The sequence below is a fragment of the Acinonyx jubatus genome, chromosome C1, assembly GCF_027475565.1.
Source record: "Acinonyx jubatus isolate Ajub_Pintada_27869175 chromosome C1, VMU_Ajub_asm_v1.0, whole genome shotgun sequence".
NCBI lineage: Eukaryota > Metazoa > Chordata > Mammalia > Carnivora > Felidae > Acinonyx > Acinonyx jubatus.
In genome coordinates this window covers 169577338-169596124 of record NC_069381.1, presented here as the reverse complement: position 1 = coordinate 169596124, position 18787 = coordinate 169577338, and the positions used below count along the sequence as shown (strand labels likewise).

Here is an 18787-nt window from a genome sequence, read left to right as displayed (position 1 = left end):
AATAGGGGTAGAAGGGTTATGTGAGCAAATCATAGCGGAAAACTTTCCTAACCTGGGGAAAGACACAGACATCAAAATCCAGGAAGCACAGAGGACCCTCGTTAGATTCAACAAAAACCGACCATCAACAAGGCATATCATAGTCAAACTCACAAAATACTGAGGCAAGGAAAGAATCATGAAAGCAGCAAGGGAAGAAAAGTCCCTAACCTACAAGGGAAGACAGACCAGGTTTGCAGCAGACCTATCCACAAAAACCCGGCAGTCCGGAAAGGAGTGGCAGGATATATTCAGTGTGCTGAGTCAGAAAAATATGCAGCCAAGAATTCTTTATCCAGCAAGGCTGTCATTCAAAATAGAAGGAGAGATAGTTTCCCAGACAAAAATTAAAGGATTGTGTGACCTCTAAACCAGCCCTGCAAGAAATTTTAAGGGGAACTCTCTGAGGGGAGAAAAGATGAAAAAAAAAATATATATATATATATAAATAAATACCAAAAGCAACAAAGATTAGAAAGGACCAGAGAACACCACCAGAAACTCCAACTCACAAGCATCATAATGGCAATAAATTCATATCTTTCAGTACTCACTCTTAATGTCAATGGACTCAATGGTCCAATCAAACGACATAGGGTCACAGAATGGATAATAAAACAAGAGCCATCTATATGCTGTTTACAAGAGACCCACTTTAGACCTAAAGTCACCTTCAGATTGAAAATCAGGGGATGGAGAACCATCTATCATGCTAATGGTCAACAAAAGAAAGCTGGAGTAGCCGTACTTATATCAGAAAATCTATACTTTAAAATAAAGACTGTATCAAGAGATACAGAAGGTCATTATATCATAATCAAGGAGTCTATCCACCAAGAAGACCTAACAATTGTAAACATTTATGTGCCAAATGTGAAGGCACCCAAATATACAAATCAGTTATTTACAAACACAAAGAAACTCATCAATTGTAATACCATAATAGTGGGAGACTTCAACACCCCACTCACAGCAATTGACAGATAATCTAATCAAAAAATCAACAAGAAAACAATGGCTTTGAATGACACATTGGACCAGATGGACTTAACAGATATATTCAGAACATTTCATCCTAAAGCACCAGAATATACATTCTTCTCCAGTGCACATGGAACGTTCTCCAGAATAGATCATATACTGGGACACAAATCAGCCCTAAGTAAGTACAAGAAGATCAAGTTCATATCGTACATATTTTCAGACCACAACGCTATGAAACTCAAAATCAACCACAAGAAAAATTTTGGAAAGGTAACAAATACTTGGAGACTGAAGAACATCCCACTAAAGAATGAATGGGCTAACCAAGCAGTTAAAGAGGAAATTAAAAAGTATATGGAAGCCAATGAAAATGATAACACCACACCCAAAATCTCTGGGACGCAGCAAAGGCAGTCATAAGAGGAAAGTATATAGCAATCCAGGCCTTCCTAAAGAAGGAAGAAAGATCTCAGATACACAACCTAACCTTATGCCTTAAGGAACTGGAAAAAGAACAGCAAATAAAACCCCAAACCAGCAGAAGACAGGAAATAATAAAGATTAGAGCAGAAATTAATGCTATCGAAACCAAAAAATCTGTAGAACAGATCAATGAAACCAGATGCTGGTTCTTTGAAAGAATTAACAAAATTGACAAATTGATAAACAAAATTGATAAACAAAAGCAAAACTGAACTACTGGGACCTCATCAAAATAAAAAACTTCTGCACAGTGAAGGAAATAATCAGCAAAACTAAAAGGCAGCCAACAGAATGGGAGAAGATATTTGCAAACGACATATCAGATAAAGGGTTAGTATCCAAAATCTATAAAGAACTTATCAAACTCAACACCCAAAAGAAAAATAATCCAGTGAAGAAATGGGCAAAAGACATGAATCGACACTTCTCCAAAGAAGACATCTAGATGGCCAAATGACACATGAAAAAATGCTCAACATCACTCATCATCAGGGAAATACAAATCAAAAGAACAATGAGATACCACCTGATACCTGTCAGAATGGCTAACATTAACAACTCAGGCAACAACAGCATTTGGTGAGGATACAGAGAAAGAGGATCTCTTTTGCATTGTTGGTGGGAATGCAAGCTGGTGCAGCCACTCTGGAAAACAGTATGGAGGTTCCTCAAAAAACTAAAAATAGAACTACCCTACGACCCAGCAAGTGCACTACTAGGCATTTATCCACGAGATACAGGTGTGCTGTTTCAAAGGGACACATGCACCCCCATGTTTATAGCAGCACTATCAACAATAGCTAAAGTATGGAAAGAGCTCAAATGTCCATCGATGGATGATTGGATAAAGAAAATGTGGCATATATATATATATATATATACACACAATGGAATATTACTCAGCAATCAAAAAGAATGAAATCTTGCCATTTGCAACTACGTGGATGGAAATGGAGGGTATTATGTTTATGTTAAGTGAAATTAGTCAAAGACAAATATCATATAACTTCACTCATCTGAGGACATTAAGAGACAAAACAGATGAACATAAGGAAAGGGAAACAAAAATAATATGAAAACAGGGACGGGGACAAAACAGAAGAGACTCATAAATATGGAGACCAAGCTGAGGGTTACTGGAGGGGTTGTGGGAGGGGGGGATGGGCTAAATGGGTAAGGGGCACTAAGGAATCTACTCCTGAAATCATTGTTGCACTATATGCTAACTATTTTGGATATAAATTTTAAAAACTAAAAGATAAAATTAAAAAAAATAATAATCTACACTGTGATGGCTTTTCATGAGCCTTTGCTACCTTATATTTTTTCAGTAACTACCAGGATCCAGCCTAGGTGAGGGTATAAGTAATAAAGTGATTTGAACAGCCTCCAGAATAATGGATAGGATGATCTCAGGTAAAACCATGACGCAGAATTTTCAAATAAAAACAGAACACAATTTCATAATACTGCCATTTAGATATGTATTTCTTACACATTGCCACATATACCTCCCAGAAGACTTTTTTGGATCTACACTTTTCATTGCTGATGTCAGTGGTTTTCAAACTTCTTTCTCTCAGCATTGTAAGTTCAGTGTGAAAACCACTCAGTCCTGGGCAAACCACAGGGCTTGTCACCCTAATACCAGTGACTGATTCGGACATTGACTCTCAATATGGAGTGCATTTATAGGGGTGGGGAGGACATAGACCTGTAATACCCATATTTAAGTTTCAGTTTTTGAAAAGAATAAAAAAAGAATTTTAGCACATAAGATTACAAAAACAAAATCCAATACTGTAGTTGCCACTATTGTTCAATAAAAGAAATCAGAGTTTAAGGTTTAAATATGGCAAAATAGAAAAATATGATCTCAGAATAAAAGACAATTCTTAAAATTGAGAACACTGTATTTTCTCATTTTATCATAGGTGGCTGAAAATTTCCCCCACTGGAGGGAAGGGGGCATCTGGGTGGCTCTGTTGGTTGAACCTCCCACTTCATCTCAGGTCATGATCTAAAGGCTTATGAGTTGGAGCCCCATGTCAGGCTCTGTGCTGACAGCTCAGAGCCTGGTGCCTGCTTCGGATTCTGTGTCTCCCTCTCTCTCAGCCCCTCCCCTGCTTGTGCTCTCTCCCTCAAAAATAAATATTAAAAATAAAATTAAAAAAATTCCCCCCCTCATGTGACTAATAAGCTTTATCTCTCCTCCTTTCTGTCACATGAGCCTGTCCCTTCCCCTTAAGGATACATATCACATCTATTTTTTTTCTTTTCTTTTTGAAAATACAAGTAATTCTTCTTTAATTTGAAAGAACAAGGTAAGTGGTCCTTAATACTTGAGGAAGGGAGAGTACATGGCAGTAATGCTTTAGGGTTTCAAAAGAATCTACTCCTTCTGAAAAAAAAAATGCACACACACAGAAAATATCGCCTATAATTTCAGGGACTTCACAAAGCCTCTGGAACCCAGGGATCCTGGGATCAGAGCTCTTGTTCAAACACAGCTGACAAATGTTTAATTATCTTCTAGTCAAATACAATCAAATGGCTTCCTTGTGCCTCACAACAGCAGTGATGAGAAAATGCTTGTACTTCTCTGAGGCCTCCACTGACACACATCCCCGAGATCAGCCACATCAAATACACCAGCTAGGTGAAACTCATAACACCACGGAATAAGAGTGAATGAGGCAACTGGCCTGGATAGATTTTTGTCACAGAGCAGCATGACAACGGAGGGACTTTATAACATTTAAATTTCAAATAAATATTAGTCTCAGGCATACAGAGCCTTTATACATGGGTTAACAGAGTTTTGCTTTCTGGGGAAAAGATTCAGGTAGATGTTTGCTATTTAAATCTTCTCAGGTAATTAGTCCCTAAGGTGCCTTCTCTTTCAGCCTCCAGCTGTCCATGCTAATGAGATGTTACTCGGTGTCAGGAATTCCCATCCTCCAGCATTAAGTGGTTAACCAATAATGGGGTGCTTGAGAAAGCTGGGCACATAAAAGGAGGTGATGAACAACTTAAACTTAGTTACCTCTGCTTTTATCCACCAAAATAATGATAATAATAATAATAAGGCAGATTACATCTATAAAATTAGTATTAGTAGTAAGTCCTTCTCTAATAAAGCACGTATTTTAAAAGAGAAGAAAAGATAAAAGGTTAATATTTCACCCACAACTTTAGATATACCACCTGATTTCTGAAAATATTAAGCCCGCAAAAGTGATTGAATGTTTCTAAAACATCATGTGTTGTCTCTCATATTGACAATACTTACTTGGAAAATTCTAGCTGGCCCACATAAAGGGCTGTAGAAAGTGAATTATGAGCTTCACATTGTGTGTGCTGTGCTTTCACAACACTGTTTAGCCTGCCCTAGCCTGGCACTGAGTGCATCATAGTTTGAGAAACTGATCATCTGTGAGAAAAGTCTTGAATTTGATATTTAACTTGTAATTTAAAGATAATGCATTGTCACAGAGACACATTTAGTAATTTCTAAATAGTCATATTGCAGAGCACATGCTGATCAAAATGCAATAAAAAAGAAAGTGAAGCTGGACTTAAAGATATATGAAAAAACTAACATCAATGTTTAAAATACTTAGATGAATGAGTAAAACAAAATTAAAAATACAAAATGAAAGTTTGAAAAATAAAGTGAATTAAATCCAACTTCTGGGTATTGTGAAGGCTATGCTTTTATTATTAAACAGGAAAATGTAAATAAATTCATTAAATTTTAAATAAAGGAAACAGGAACAAAAATGAAAGGTTAAGAAACTATAATATAAAAGGAAAACTAACAAATTACAGTATATAGAAGAAATATCAAAAAAGACATATAGCAATCCTCTAAGCTGGTTATAGAAAGATAATAGAAATTACACTGAAAATCACTCCTTGGACAGCATGACCAATAGAAAGGATAGACAAAGACAGAGAGAGAAGAGAGAGAGAGAAACTGAATTTACATTAGGATAGAGAATGGGATAAAACTAAACATACTGAGAAAAATAAAAGATTTACAAGTGGATAAAAGGAGAAAATTTTGTCAATAAATTTAAAAATATAATAAGTTATAAAAAGATTGATCTACTGGGACACCTGGGTGGCTCTGTGGGTTGAGAGACTGACTTTGGTTCAGGTTATGATCTCACAGTTCATGAGTTTGAGCCCCACATAGGTTTCTGAGCTCACAGTGCAGAGCCTGCTTCGGTTTCTCTCCTTCTCTTTCTGCCGTTCCCCCACTCGTGCTTTCCCTCTCTCTCTCAAAATAAATAAATAAACTTAAAAAAAAAAGATTGATCTACAGAGTATGAAAGGATATTTGTCATAAAATTAAAAACAAAGATTTATAGTTCAATCTACTATTAATTAAAATGTATTTTGGGGGGTGCCTGGGTGAGTCAGTCGGTTGAGTGTCCGACTTTGACTCAAGTCATGATCTCACAGTTTGTGAGTTTGAGCCCCGTGTCGGGTTCTCTGCTGACATCTCAGAGCCTGGAGCCTCCTTCAGATTCTGTGTATCTCTCTCTCTCTCTCTCTCTTTCTCTCTCTCTCTCTTTTTCTCTCTCCCTCTGCTCTCCCCTGCTTTCACTCTGTCTTTCTCTCTCAAAAATTAAAAATTAAATAATTAAAAAAAAATAAAATGCATTTTTATGTAGACATTGTATATATTTATGTGTGTGTGCAGACACAGAGATGTATAGGCATAATTTTATAGACAGAAGCACAATAAAAAATAATCTTAAATTCCTGACAAGGTTGTAGGTTTTGTATTGTTTTGTTTTGTTTTAAGGCGGTAGGTTTTGATATCATTGGCCATCATATTTAACTTTGTATTTTAAGTGGAAAATGTATTTTAAATTTAATCTTTACCTTTTTAATTTTTAATTCATAAAAAAGCCACATTAACAAAAAATAAATCTGAAAAGTTACAGCTATATTAGGTAAGTATAAATTGAGTTACAATTTATATGCTTGGAGACATTATTCTAATTATTATTACCATCATTTTTATTGTTACATAGTTCCTATACTATACATAGAGAAGCATTAGCAAAAACATTTAAAACAAATTAGAAATCTTTACAATGACACAATTTAATTTAGGAAAAAGTATACAGTAAAAATATAGGCATTCTACTATTTCTTAAATAAAGGAAACCCCATTTCTGAAAAATCAACTGTCATTTTTCTCAGTGATAGATCTGGCTAGTATCATGATGATGTTTGCTATAGAAACCTGTGGTTCATCACAGTAAATTCCACAAATACCCCTGTTCAAAACTCTTTCAAATGTAAGAAAAATTACCTGTTGGATTTAAGGCCAAGAGAAGATGTAGATTAGACAGAAAGATTCATGTCTTGCAGAGAGGAAGAAAACAAAAAGAAAGGAAGGAAAATATTCAGGTGTTAACAGCTGGATAATTGTCTTTTAACTGTCCTTCTATTAAAAAAAAAGTAATAAAATTCTGTCTTTGGGAAGCCCAGCATCGCCATTCCATTCACTTCTTTTCTGGTTTTATTCTAATGTGGAGGGTTTCAGTCCTCATTGGATAATAGAATTCAATGGGGAGAGCATAAGAAATATTTACTTGAATGATATAAGGATGTTACTATTTCAGAAAAAATGACTACTCGTCTGACAGCTGATGTAAAAGAATCACTGTTCTCTATTTTTCTTAATGGACTAAGACTATAAATAATATGTTTAATGTAAAAAAACAAATTGGGATGGGAATTTTCAGTCCTGTCTACAGTCATTGTCTACAATAATCTAGGCATTCCCTCAGTTCTTTTTTTTTTTTTTTTTTTGTTATTGGCTTTGGATAATTTTGGATAGCCAATGATCTTTCCTTAGCTAATGTACCATCTTCAGCTGGCAAATCACTACCAAGGTAATGAACTACAGCTCTGTAGTTTTAGAAACTTTCTGCTCCTTCCTAGCCAATAAATGTCTCTGTATTTATGATCCTTTGGTTTGTTTCTATTTCAGAGTCCAGTTTTTTTCTGAAAAGCCATGTTTGCTTTTGTTCTTAGCTTTTCAGTTTTCTAAAGCCTCTGAAAATATTTGTCCTTAAATTAAAGATTGTTCAGGACTGAAAATTCCCATCCCAATTTGTTTTTTTAAATTAAATATATTATTTCTGGTCTTAGTCCATTAATAAAAATAGAGAACAGTGATTTTTTTTACATCAGCTGTCAGGGATACCTCAAAATATATTTTGAAAATATTTTCAAGCCAATCATTAAAATTTAGGAGCACTCTGCAGAAAATCTTAAATAAAAGGGTGGTTCATATATAGATTTAGGAGAGCATGGAAGCGGAGGCAAGCTATATAAATAGGAGGTAAGATTAAAGTAGGGTATAGGATTTGGAGCAGAGGAAAGACATTTTAGATGATTTCAAGGCTAGTTGTTTCTTTCCTTTGGCCTTTCCAGAATTTCTCTGAGGGAGGAGATGTTGGATTTGAATTTCATTTTAAAGCCTCAGCATAATAATAATAAATAATGATAATAATAATAATAAGGCCAACTATTATTGCTTAATACTTCCCCTCAATTTTTTTTCTATGGCTTCTGTTTGATGTATTATACTTAAGATGCCAAAAGGTTCCCACAATAGCCACCAAAATTCTAAATCATCCCTATGCCACTTGGCAAGTCAATTATTGGAATTTAGATTGCAGTGAAAAACATTTTGGAGTAGACATTCTATAGGAATAGGAGAGTGGCTGTAAGTTAAAAACAAAAAGAATCACTTTCTCTCTCACACACCCATGCACACAAACACATCATGATAGCCAATTTCTACTAATATTTCCTGAAACAACAACTTGGATTCTTGATTATTTTTGTCAAGACCAGATGACTAATAACCAAAACACCTATTAGTTCACAATGTAGTAGAATGGAGAAGAAAGACCTTCAATGTTAAGGAGAGTAACATTTCTTTGAATGGGCAAGGCAGATAATTTTCTCATATTTTTTTACGGGATGTTTGTTTATAATTCATTATTATATGTATTTGCTAAAATCATAATTAACGATTACATATTTCATAATATTTTGGCATATGAAACCTATTTATTTGAAAAAAATAACTTTTTTATTATAAAATGCTCACGAGAGAATATATAATTATTAAAGTGATAATAAAAGTAATGGGATGATCAGAAATTCCAAGAGATGTTTCTTGAACATACAATAGAAAGTTGGTGTAAATGAAAGAGAAAAATGGCAAATTTAGCAACGGCATAAAAAATTGTCTGCATACTCCCCCAGGAATTAAGAAAGGTAATTTGTGGGGCTCAGTCAGTTAAGCAACTGATTTCGGCTCAGGTCATGATCCCATGGTCGGTTCGAACCCGGTGTTGGGCCCTGTGATGACAGAACCCGGAGTCTGCTTTGGATTCTGTATCTCCCTCTCTCTGTCCCTCCCTAGCTTGTGCTCCCCCTCTCTCTCTCTCTCTCTCTCTGTCTCAAAAATAAATAAAAAAATTTTTTTAAAAAAAGAAAAGGTAATTTGTAAAACTGTTTAACAAAATTATTAATCAGAAGAAATAAAAAATTGTGGAAATTGGTAAGAAATATATGATTCGCAAAAGAATTGTCATATGTAGGCTTGTATGCCAACATGCCATCTTTCAAAAATTTAGAGTTTTTCCAATATTTCTTCTCATGCTTACCCTTCATAAATGTTTATGCCTAGCTATGAATATTGATCAGATGTTGTGGGCATCTTTCTTTCTTTCTTTCTTTCTTTCTTTTGGATACAGTAGAAAGGAACAATGTTAAACATACTATCCACACAGGGCAACGGTGCTAAAAACATTTGATCCTACCACTAAGAAACAAGAATTATGGTTAAAATATGGCAATTTGTGGGAACACAATATATGAAATAAATAATATAATATTCCTTTATAATAATCTAATAAATCTATGTGATGGTGCCTTCTCAATCAGTGAAATACACAATAATCACATTATGTTTTCCCTGAACTTGTCCTTTGGGAACAACTCTGTCACCATGATATATTGTATCAATGAGGGTACAGTCAAGATATAAACCACAAAGTAATTCAAAAAGGGAGTGTAACTATAGAGCTTCTATAGGGGTCTAATGAATAGCCTGGAGATACCCTAGAGTACCCTCTAAGGAAGGTACTTAAGGAAGAAACAAACTTGGAAGGGCATTATTCCCAAGGCTAGGATTCAGACCTCATTGGAGAAGTGTGGCTTTAACCACAGTTTAACTAGAAGACAGAAAAGCTCTCTGAGTTTCTCCTGGTAAGAGCTGGTGTGCAGTCATCAAGCAAGCAAGAAATATTTCTCTAGGGTGCAGTTGGGCTAAAGCCAGTGGGCATGAAACTAATTGGAAAATAGAAGACACCTTTTCAGGGTACAGGTGGGCTGATCTAGCATACACTTCTGGGAGCAAGGGGGGCAGAAAATTATGGTGAGAGTGGCAAGGAGAAAACAGCCATCCAGGCTGAGGTAGGCCGAGGTTGGAGGGCAGGTGTAAGAAAGAAACAGAAGCATCGAGAGATCATGAGCTGGCTGGATAGTGCACAGTTCAGATGTGTGGCATTGGTGTAGGAATGGCTTCACTGAGGTGGTCACTGAGCCAGAGCTGTAAGTTTATTGAGAGGCTAGTTTCTCTGCATGTATAGCTGGGCTGTCCCACACCAACACATAATACTGGCAACAGTAAGAGCAGAAAAAAATAAAAAAATAGAAGTACATTAGAACCAGAAGGAGATGACCTTTTCTCCAAGCCTGTACTTACATCATCCTATACTGACAAAAATTAACATCTTGCTCTCTACAAAGGAGAAATCTTAGAGTCCAGATCCATTATTGCAGAACAGGAAAGAAAACAGCGGATTTGGAGTTGAGAGGTAATAAATTGATAGTTGATATACACGTGGTCCTTTTGGGATTCCAAACATCATGCTTCACCCCTACCTCACTGGGATAAAAGAAAAAAAAAACCCTGAATACGGTTTTTGGGCCCCTGACTCTAGTCAAGCTGAATGTAAACTTGGCCTTGGGGCGTCCACTCATACGAGTAATATTAATTTTTGGCTCCGGCTAAACTGAGTTGTCTATTTGTCGTTTGTACCTGAAGAACTCCTGGTTGGTACAAAAACAATTTTCTAAACAGAGAGAAAGATGGTACTGAAGACAGCAAGTAAATTTTAGGTCTAAGATTTTTTTCCTAGTGTTTCACTTAGAGACTTTCATTCCTTACAGGGAATTTCTTCATGAACAATTGAACATAGTTTCATTATTCAGAATCATACTTAACAGATGTTAAAAAATCCTTGCGCAGACTTCTCTGTTATCATATAAAGAGTTGGGAATTCATTGTCCCCATCTTCACAAGAAGATAAAATTGAGAAAACCAAAAATTTTGGCCTTTTTTTAGATCCTCCAGAGAACTGAGACCCTAGGACAACAGCCCCTCAGAAATCTGGAGAGACAGGCAAGTAAAGAGGAGTACAGACATGAATAACTTACCGGGAGCTGACGTGGCTGGAGCCAGTAACTGGTAGAAACACTTAACCGGTAATTTTGATGAATTTCTGCAGGCTGAATGTGCACTGGCTTGACAGATAGAGACTCCTGGGGTCCAGTGCTAGTGGTGGCCCTAAATCTTCATGGGTTTTATCTTTAGTAACCTTACAAGGTACTCACTGAGAGTTGCAGAAATATCTCCCTAGTATTTATTACAGGCAGAGGAGAAAATCCCCATTTTGAAATATACTTAGAATATAAGTAACATTTTGAAATATGCCCAGAGCTGTCTCCATAATGAAAGTTTACCATCCAGGGGAGACAACATTATCAGAGTACTATGTGACCTGCGGAAGGGCAGTTAGACAACTCCTCACCCCTCTATCCATTCTGTCTTATGTAAAGAGAGAAAAAAAGGTGGCCGTGGGGGGAAGGTATGAAGTGCTTCTGAGCCTCAGCCCAGTGGTTCAAGCTAACTGAAAACTGAGATTTAACTCTTGGATTTTAGAATGTTTCTACTTCCCAAATTCTTAACACCGTATCAACAAGGTTCTAGAAATATAATGGTGGATTATAACTGAGCTGTAAGGCACAGACTCTGTTTAAGAACTTGTTATGGAAATCCACAGCCAAGAAAGGGAAAAAGTGACAGTGAGGACCCTGAAGCCTCTGGCACCCACAACCACAGCAAATATTAAACACAGTCCAGCACTTGGCCAAGTTGACATAAATCCTCACATGAGATGCCTAATTACTTCAGTTTCTATTACCCAACATAGCATGTCCAGTTTTCAACAATGACAACAAAATACAAGACATGCTAAAAGACATGCAATAACATGGTCTTAAGAGGCAAAGTAAGCCTTAGAACAAGGCTGACAGACAAATCAGATTTTAGAATAATTAGGTAGGAAATTCAAAATCACCACAATTAATATCTTCAAGGTGCTAATGCAAAATGTAGGCAGCGCGTATGAACAGATGCATAATGTAAGCAGAGAGATGTAAACTCAAAGCAAGTTTCAGAAGGACATGCTAAAAACCAAAGACTAACAGAAGTGAAGGATATGGATATGGACAAAGAAAGTATCAGTGAGCTTGAAACATGTCAATAGATAATTTCCAACCTGAATGCAAACAGATAAAAGTTTAAGAAGAAGAAAAGAAAGAAAAAATCCAAGAACTATGGGACAATCATTAAAAACCTATGGGTAATATCATACTTAAGGTAAGAACTTATATGTTTTTCCCCTAAGATCAGAAAAAAGGCAAAGATACCCCTCTTATTCAACATTGTACTGGAAGTCCTAGTTAATACAATGTGAAGATATACTGAGATATGAAGAATGGAAACGAAGAAATAAAACTTTTTGTTTGTAGATGACATTATTGCCTATGTAGAAAATCCTAAACTATCAACCAAAACATTATTTTTTCAATGTTTATTTATTTTTGAGACAGAGCATGAGCAGGGGACAGGCAGAGATAGGGAGACACAGAACCCAAAGCAGGCTCCAGCCTCTGAGTGGTCAGCACAGACACTGATGCGGGGCTCAAACTCACAAACTGTGAGATCATGATCTGAGCTGAAGTCAGACACTTAAACGACTGAGCCACCCAGGCCCCCAAAACATTCCTGATTGTAAGTGATTTTTTTTAATTTTTATTTACTTATTTATTTTAATTTCTTTTTTGAGAGAGAGAGAGAGCAGGAATAAGAGGGGAAGGGGAAGAGAGATGGAGAGGGAGAATCCCAAGCAGGCTCCATGCTCATTGCAGAGCCAGATGGAGGTCTTGATCCCATGACCATGATACCATGACTTGAGCTGAAATCAAGAGTCGGCTCAACCTACTAAGCTACTCAGGTGCCCCTCTAAGTGATTATGCATACAGGGTCACAGTACGCAAGGTTAATACACAAAAGTCAATTGCTTTTCTAAATGCCAACAATGAATAATTCAAATCTGAAATTAAAAACACCACTGTATCAGACTGCTCAGGCTACCATAACAAAATACCACAGACTAAGTAACTTAAACAACAGAATTTTATTTTCTCACAGTTTGGGGAGCTGAAAGTCCAAAATCAAAGTGCTGAGTAGGATTGGTTTCTGGTGAGAAGTCTCTCCGTGGTTTGCACACACTGTTTTCTCATTGTGTCTTCACGAGACCTTTTCTTTGAGTGTACACAGTCCTGGTACTTCTTCATCTTTTGATAAGACATTAGTTCTATTGAATTAGGGCCACATCCTTATAACCTCATTTAGCCTTAGTTACCTTCTTAAAGGCCCTGTCTCCAAATACAGTCATGCGGGGAGTTAGGACTTCAACCTATGAGTCTGGGCGGGGGTGGGGGGGGTGGGGGGGTGGGAGATACAGTTTAGTCTATAAAACAACTTACATTAAGACAACAAAAAATGAAGTATGTGTAAATAAATGTAGGATTTATAGGTGGAAATGATAAAACCCAATTGAAATAAATCAAAGATGGTCTAAATAAGTGAGGAATAGTTCACTTTCATGAGTAGAAAGACACAATATTATTAAGGTGTCAATTTCCCCACCCCCAAAAAGATGTTAATATTCCCAATTTGAGCTATAGATTCAACACATTCCGGTCAAAATCTCAGCAAACTATTTTGTGAATATTTAGAAACTGATTCCATATTTCTATGGAAAGAATAGCCAGCATAATCTTAAAGAAGAAAAGAGCTGGAATACTGATGACATTCAACTGTAAGATTTACTATAAAGCTATAGTAATGAAGATAATGTGGTACTGCTGAAAGAAGAGATAAATAGGTCAGTAGAACAGAATAAAGAACCCGGAAATAAAATAGAAGAACCCAGAAACAACATAAAAACCTACACATGAATGTTTACAATTCACAATTACCAAAAATTAGAAATCACTAATATGCCCTTCAATATGTGAATGAACTATGATATATCTGTGTAAAGACATACAATGGAGTGTTTAAAAGAATGAGCTATCAAGTCATGGAAATACACTAATAAAATTTAAATGCACATTGTTATGTGAAGAAGCCAATAATGAAAAGCCACATACTGTATGATCCCAACTGTATGACATTCTAGAAAAAGCAAAACTGTAGAGAAAGTAAAAAGATCAGTGATTGTTAGCAGTTCAGGGGAAGGAGGAAGGGATCAGTAGATGTATACATCTTATGTATCTTATTAACTCTGTCAAGGAGGATTTCAGTCCACCGAAATTTGCCAAAAATAAAAAGTTCAATTTCATAAGATACAAACAAGGAAGATTTAATATTTTATCTATCAGGGGTTATATGAATAAAGAGTGGCCACTTGAATAAAAATATCTTATAATAATTTATATTTTATTGTGGCATTATGTGAAATATAGCCTTTTCACTCTAATTTGTTTTAGAACTACCTCAATTATAAGTATATATTTGTCTCTTCCTTGACAAATTTGTACAGTTACAATGTCTATAATGTTCTTTATAGTAATCTCCTTATTTATTTTTGCCTCCAGAGAATGAACAGTGTTTTTGTTGACACACAGTTGTACCTGGTGTTCAGTCATGTTATTTCTGCAGTATATCTCAGTTGGGAGTGCCAGAGATTTATGGCAAAGGCATAACACGATTATTAAATCCATTCTACTTTTCTAAGAGTGTCGTGAGACTGCAGCCAAAAGGAGTAAAGTCTACATTGCTCATTGTTCTGATAAACATTTCTTTTTTTAAAGACTATGGCCAATGCTATTATTCCCCTTCATTCACAATATATTTTTATGCCCAGACTATCAGGATAAAAATTGCTTCAGGTTAATAAATTAGAATTTTGGAAAACATTTCTATATTTCAGGTGAACAAAACCACTGTTAACTTCTATTTTTAAAATTTATAAGTTATAAAGATCAACAGAAAATCACTTAAAATCTACTTGTGCAAGTAATTAGTTTATAGAGCAACTATGATACCCTATCTTTTGAATCCAGAGGGTACCAGAATGCAATATGTATTATATACTAGTTACTATTCCAGACATACGTTCTCTTTTAAAAGACTTGAGCCAATTATTTTAAATTGAGTGCTATTTTAAGAATTATGATAATTTCTTATTAAGGTTTCCTGGGCCAGAACATAGATCCAGTGATAGATAAAGGTGTAATTTAGAACAAATAATGTAATTTCTTACAAAATATGGTCATCAAATCACGAAGCATCATTTAATTTGGATCCCTAATTATAATGGGGGAAAATCCCTAAATCACAGGAAGATTCCCTTATTAAAAATTATATTCCTCGTTATTATAATAGCTATAAAATAAAAATTATGTTTCTGACCCATTTTCAGGTTAATACCCTACCACCCCCGACAAGAGGAGAGTCTACCATACCACCAAAAGAATACAGAAAACATATTGGTTTATGGCCTATAAGGGAATTTTCCAAACATTTAAACCGTCTTTGTTCATTGGTTGAGAAAATTCTTACAAGGCTTTAGCCATATGTTTCATCATTTTTATGTGCTATTTCCTTTTCTTTTTTTTAAATTTTTTTAATGTTTATTTATTATTTTGAGAGAGAGAAAGACAGAGCAAAAATAGGGGGAGGGACAGAGAGGGAGACACAGAATCTGAAACAGGCTCCAGGCTCTGAGCTGCCAGCACAGAGCCCGACACAGGGCTCAAACCCACAAATCTTGAGATCATGACCTGAGCCGAAGTCAGACACTTAACTGACTGAGCCACCCAGGTGCCCCACCTATTTCCTTTCCTATCTGCCTATCTCTGTTTCAATTGTCCTTGTTGGAATTTTGCAAAGGAGGGGTCCCCAGTAAGTTTTAAAAGTGATGTTTATAGAAAGGGATCTGTACACAAGATGTTCTGATATTTCTGGTGTCCTCTCCACAGTACTGGACACTAGAGACTTACTTATCTCTCTGAGGCAATGCCTTTGCGGTGGTCTCAACATCTTGACACCCTGGAATTATTATGCTTATCATCTATAAACATATAAAAACAATGAAAGAAAAAAGTTACATTCAACAGATAAAATTATTTTTGTAATATTTTTTATGTTGTGAATAATGTATTCTAAGACATAGAAATAATTTTTCTTCTAATATTTTTAGGCTAAGCATTTCCTTTATTTTAATTGTAATTTATTCATGATAAAGAGAGTCAAGTCTATCAGAGAAAATGACTAAAATTAAAAAAAACAAGAATAAATTTTACCAATAATAAATGATATAAACAATATTATGTGGAATCCTTTCAATCAAAAGCTGTGAAGGGTTTGAGATTTAACCTTCTTGAAAGATAACAAGTTAGCCTGCCACCATTTTTTGGGTTCTGGTAGAAGACAAGACACTCTAAGGTTAGAGATGAAGGACAACACTTATTATTTGCAGAAAGATCCTGAGTGTCAGCATTTTCATGCAAGTACTCTGAACCCCAATTTCAAACAGTCAATGTGAAAAAGAACCAGATGACATCTGCACACAGTTGGTTGCATTGAATAAGAGGAATTCTGTGTCTAGAGAACCTGATGTGTATGTTTTTAATACCAGACAGTAGGCATGATTACCCTTTACTCCAGAGAAACTATCATTCTTTTCCAAGTTAGTTCACTATTCAAACATTGCTGAAAATAATTCAAAACTAAAAGCAGTCAGTGCCTCCCATATAAAGCATGTAAAAATGCGTGGGCCAAGAGGAGAATTATCTTTTATCTAATAATTTTTTTTTTAGGCTCTCTAAGGTAAAATAATTTTTGGAAACTTTTAGAGATGGATAGTGGAAAAGTCAAATAAGCCCTATTTGAAAACAAAGGAGTGTTATATGATCCTAATGAGGGGAAGTATAAAAGAAAAATAGAAAATAAAGCTCGTCTAGCAGACACTGGAATTTCTTTTACTCTTTATGTATGCCACTTGTCTGGTTTCTCTGTAATTGTATGTCTAAGGGTCTGTACCAGCAACTCTTTTCAGAAAAACTTCCCTTGGAATACTTGCGCCACTCTGCCTACACTTGCAGAGAGTTGAAAGAGGCTGAGTTTGTGTTTCCTGAGGGCTACTCTTGGCCAATGATTGATTGGTGATTGAATTGAAAACTCACTGCACTTCTAATCAAGACAAACACTGAAGTGGAGCTTTCACTTCCAAATTCTCCCGAGGCATCAGGCTGCATTTACTCTTGATGGAACTTTCTGGAAATAACGTACTTATTGATTTATATTTCTTTTCTGTTTTTCCTATTACCTTCTTGCTTTCTCCTGGAAGCACTTTTTAAATAAGTCCTTTTCTCAAGTCCTTATCTCAGATTCTGCTTCTCAGTAACTATCCAAGAAAGGCAAGAAAGATAAAAAGAAAAAAACGATAGCTGCCACTGTTGAGTGTTTACTATATGCCAGCATTTTATCCTTATGACAAACACTATGAGATAGGTATTATCATTCTGTCTTACTTAGGAGAAACAGAGGTCCAGAGAGGTTAACTAAGCTGTCCAAATTCCATAGATAGTAAGTGGCACAGCCCCATGCTGGAGCCATCTCCATCCAAAGACTGTGTTTCTAAATATTATACTATAAGTTGTGAGGAAAGTAATCTCTACCCCCCTCTCTCTTTCTCTTCCTCCCTTCCCTCCCTCACCAGAGTTTAGGAAATTTTGTTCTACTTGTAGTCTTCTGAACTTTACTCTTGAAATAAAAGAGCAGCTCTGAAGATATTTTCATGAATCTTCTGGTTAAAATGTTAACAGTTGAAGAAAATAACCCATGAAGATATTTTAGCAGTGACATATTTATGCGGATAATGCTTCCCAGATGCTACTGATGTTACTCTATTCCATAGTCACATAGTCCATCTAAGAGTAACTTTGTAATCAGTGTTCCTCAAATAATAGAGTGAATAAAAAAAGAAGAGTTGTTTCATCCACAGAGGTAGAAGTTACTGAGTCTAGTTATAGAAAATCCAGATCCATTTGGTGTCAACCCTAGAGATTTTGACTCAACAAGTCTGTAATATAGCTCAGGTAACTTTAGTTGCATTATGGAATTGAATTATGGAAAGTCAAAAGAGGTGAATGAGAAAATCAATTAATACTTAAAACATAGACATTAATTAATCCTAAGAGTGATATACTAGAAAATATCTCTAAATTCATTTTTAATATTCCAATATTATTTTCTTTTTTGTTGTTGTTGTATATTCTCATTGTCTTTTTTTTCCTTTTTACCTTATTTTCAATATATATAAACTTCAATTGGGGGTACAAGAGCTGATTTTTAGAAAATGTTAGATTATGTAACCTATTATATTAGAAAACTCATATTGAGGTTCCCAGTTTTTCTGCATACAGAGGGAGTAGAGGCAACTGAGATGAGCCACTCTAAATTGTCCAAGAATACAAGCTTTGTAAGGGCATATATATTTCCAGAAGTGTCTAGTTGGATATTTTGCTAAATTCTAACTCACCAGGCTGATTGACACAGAAACAGATTTCTTGATGTCATCTTTGTATCATCAGCAACTAATTGAAATGAATTAATCCTGAATGAATGAGTCTTGTAGCCTTCCCCTACTCTCAATATAAGATTGCCTTTATTTGATTATGGTACCTGTGTGGATAAGAAAAGGAATAGAAAGCCTACGATCCAGTCCTGATGCTCCCATTCTACAGACAGGTAGAAAGTTCGAAATGCTGGATTGAATGCCACTTATAACCCAACTTATTTAAAATTAATATC

At 35.5% G+C, this 18787-nt stretch overlaps 1 long non-coding RNA gene across 1 annotated transcript in view; it reads right to left on the bottom strand.

Moving 5' to 3' along the window:
- LOC113595294 (uncharacterized) overlaps nt 1–11547 on the bottom strand; it is a 35568-nt gene extending 24021 nt beyond the window's left edge. Inside the window, exons 1-2 of the long non-coding RNA XR_003415781.2 lie at nt 11427–11547; nt 11053–11182 (exon numbers count right to left, since the gene is read on the bottom strand). This is a non-coding gene — a long non-coding RNA (uncharacterized LOC113595294). The remainder of the gene's footprint in view (nt 1–11052; nt 11183–11426) is intronic.
- Between the last annotated feature and the right edge of the window lie 7240 nt (nt 11548–18787).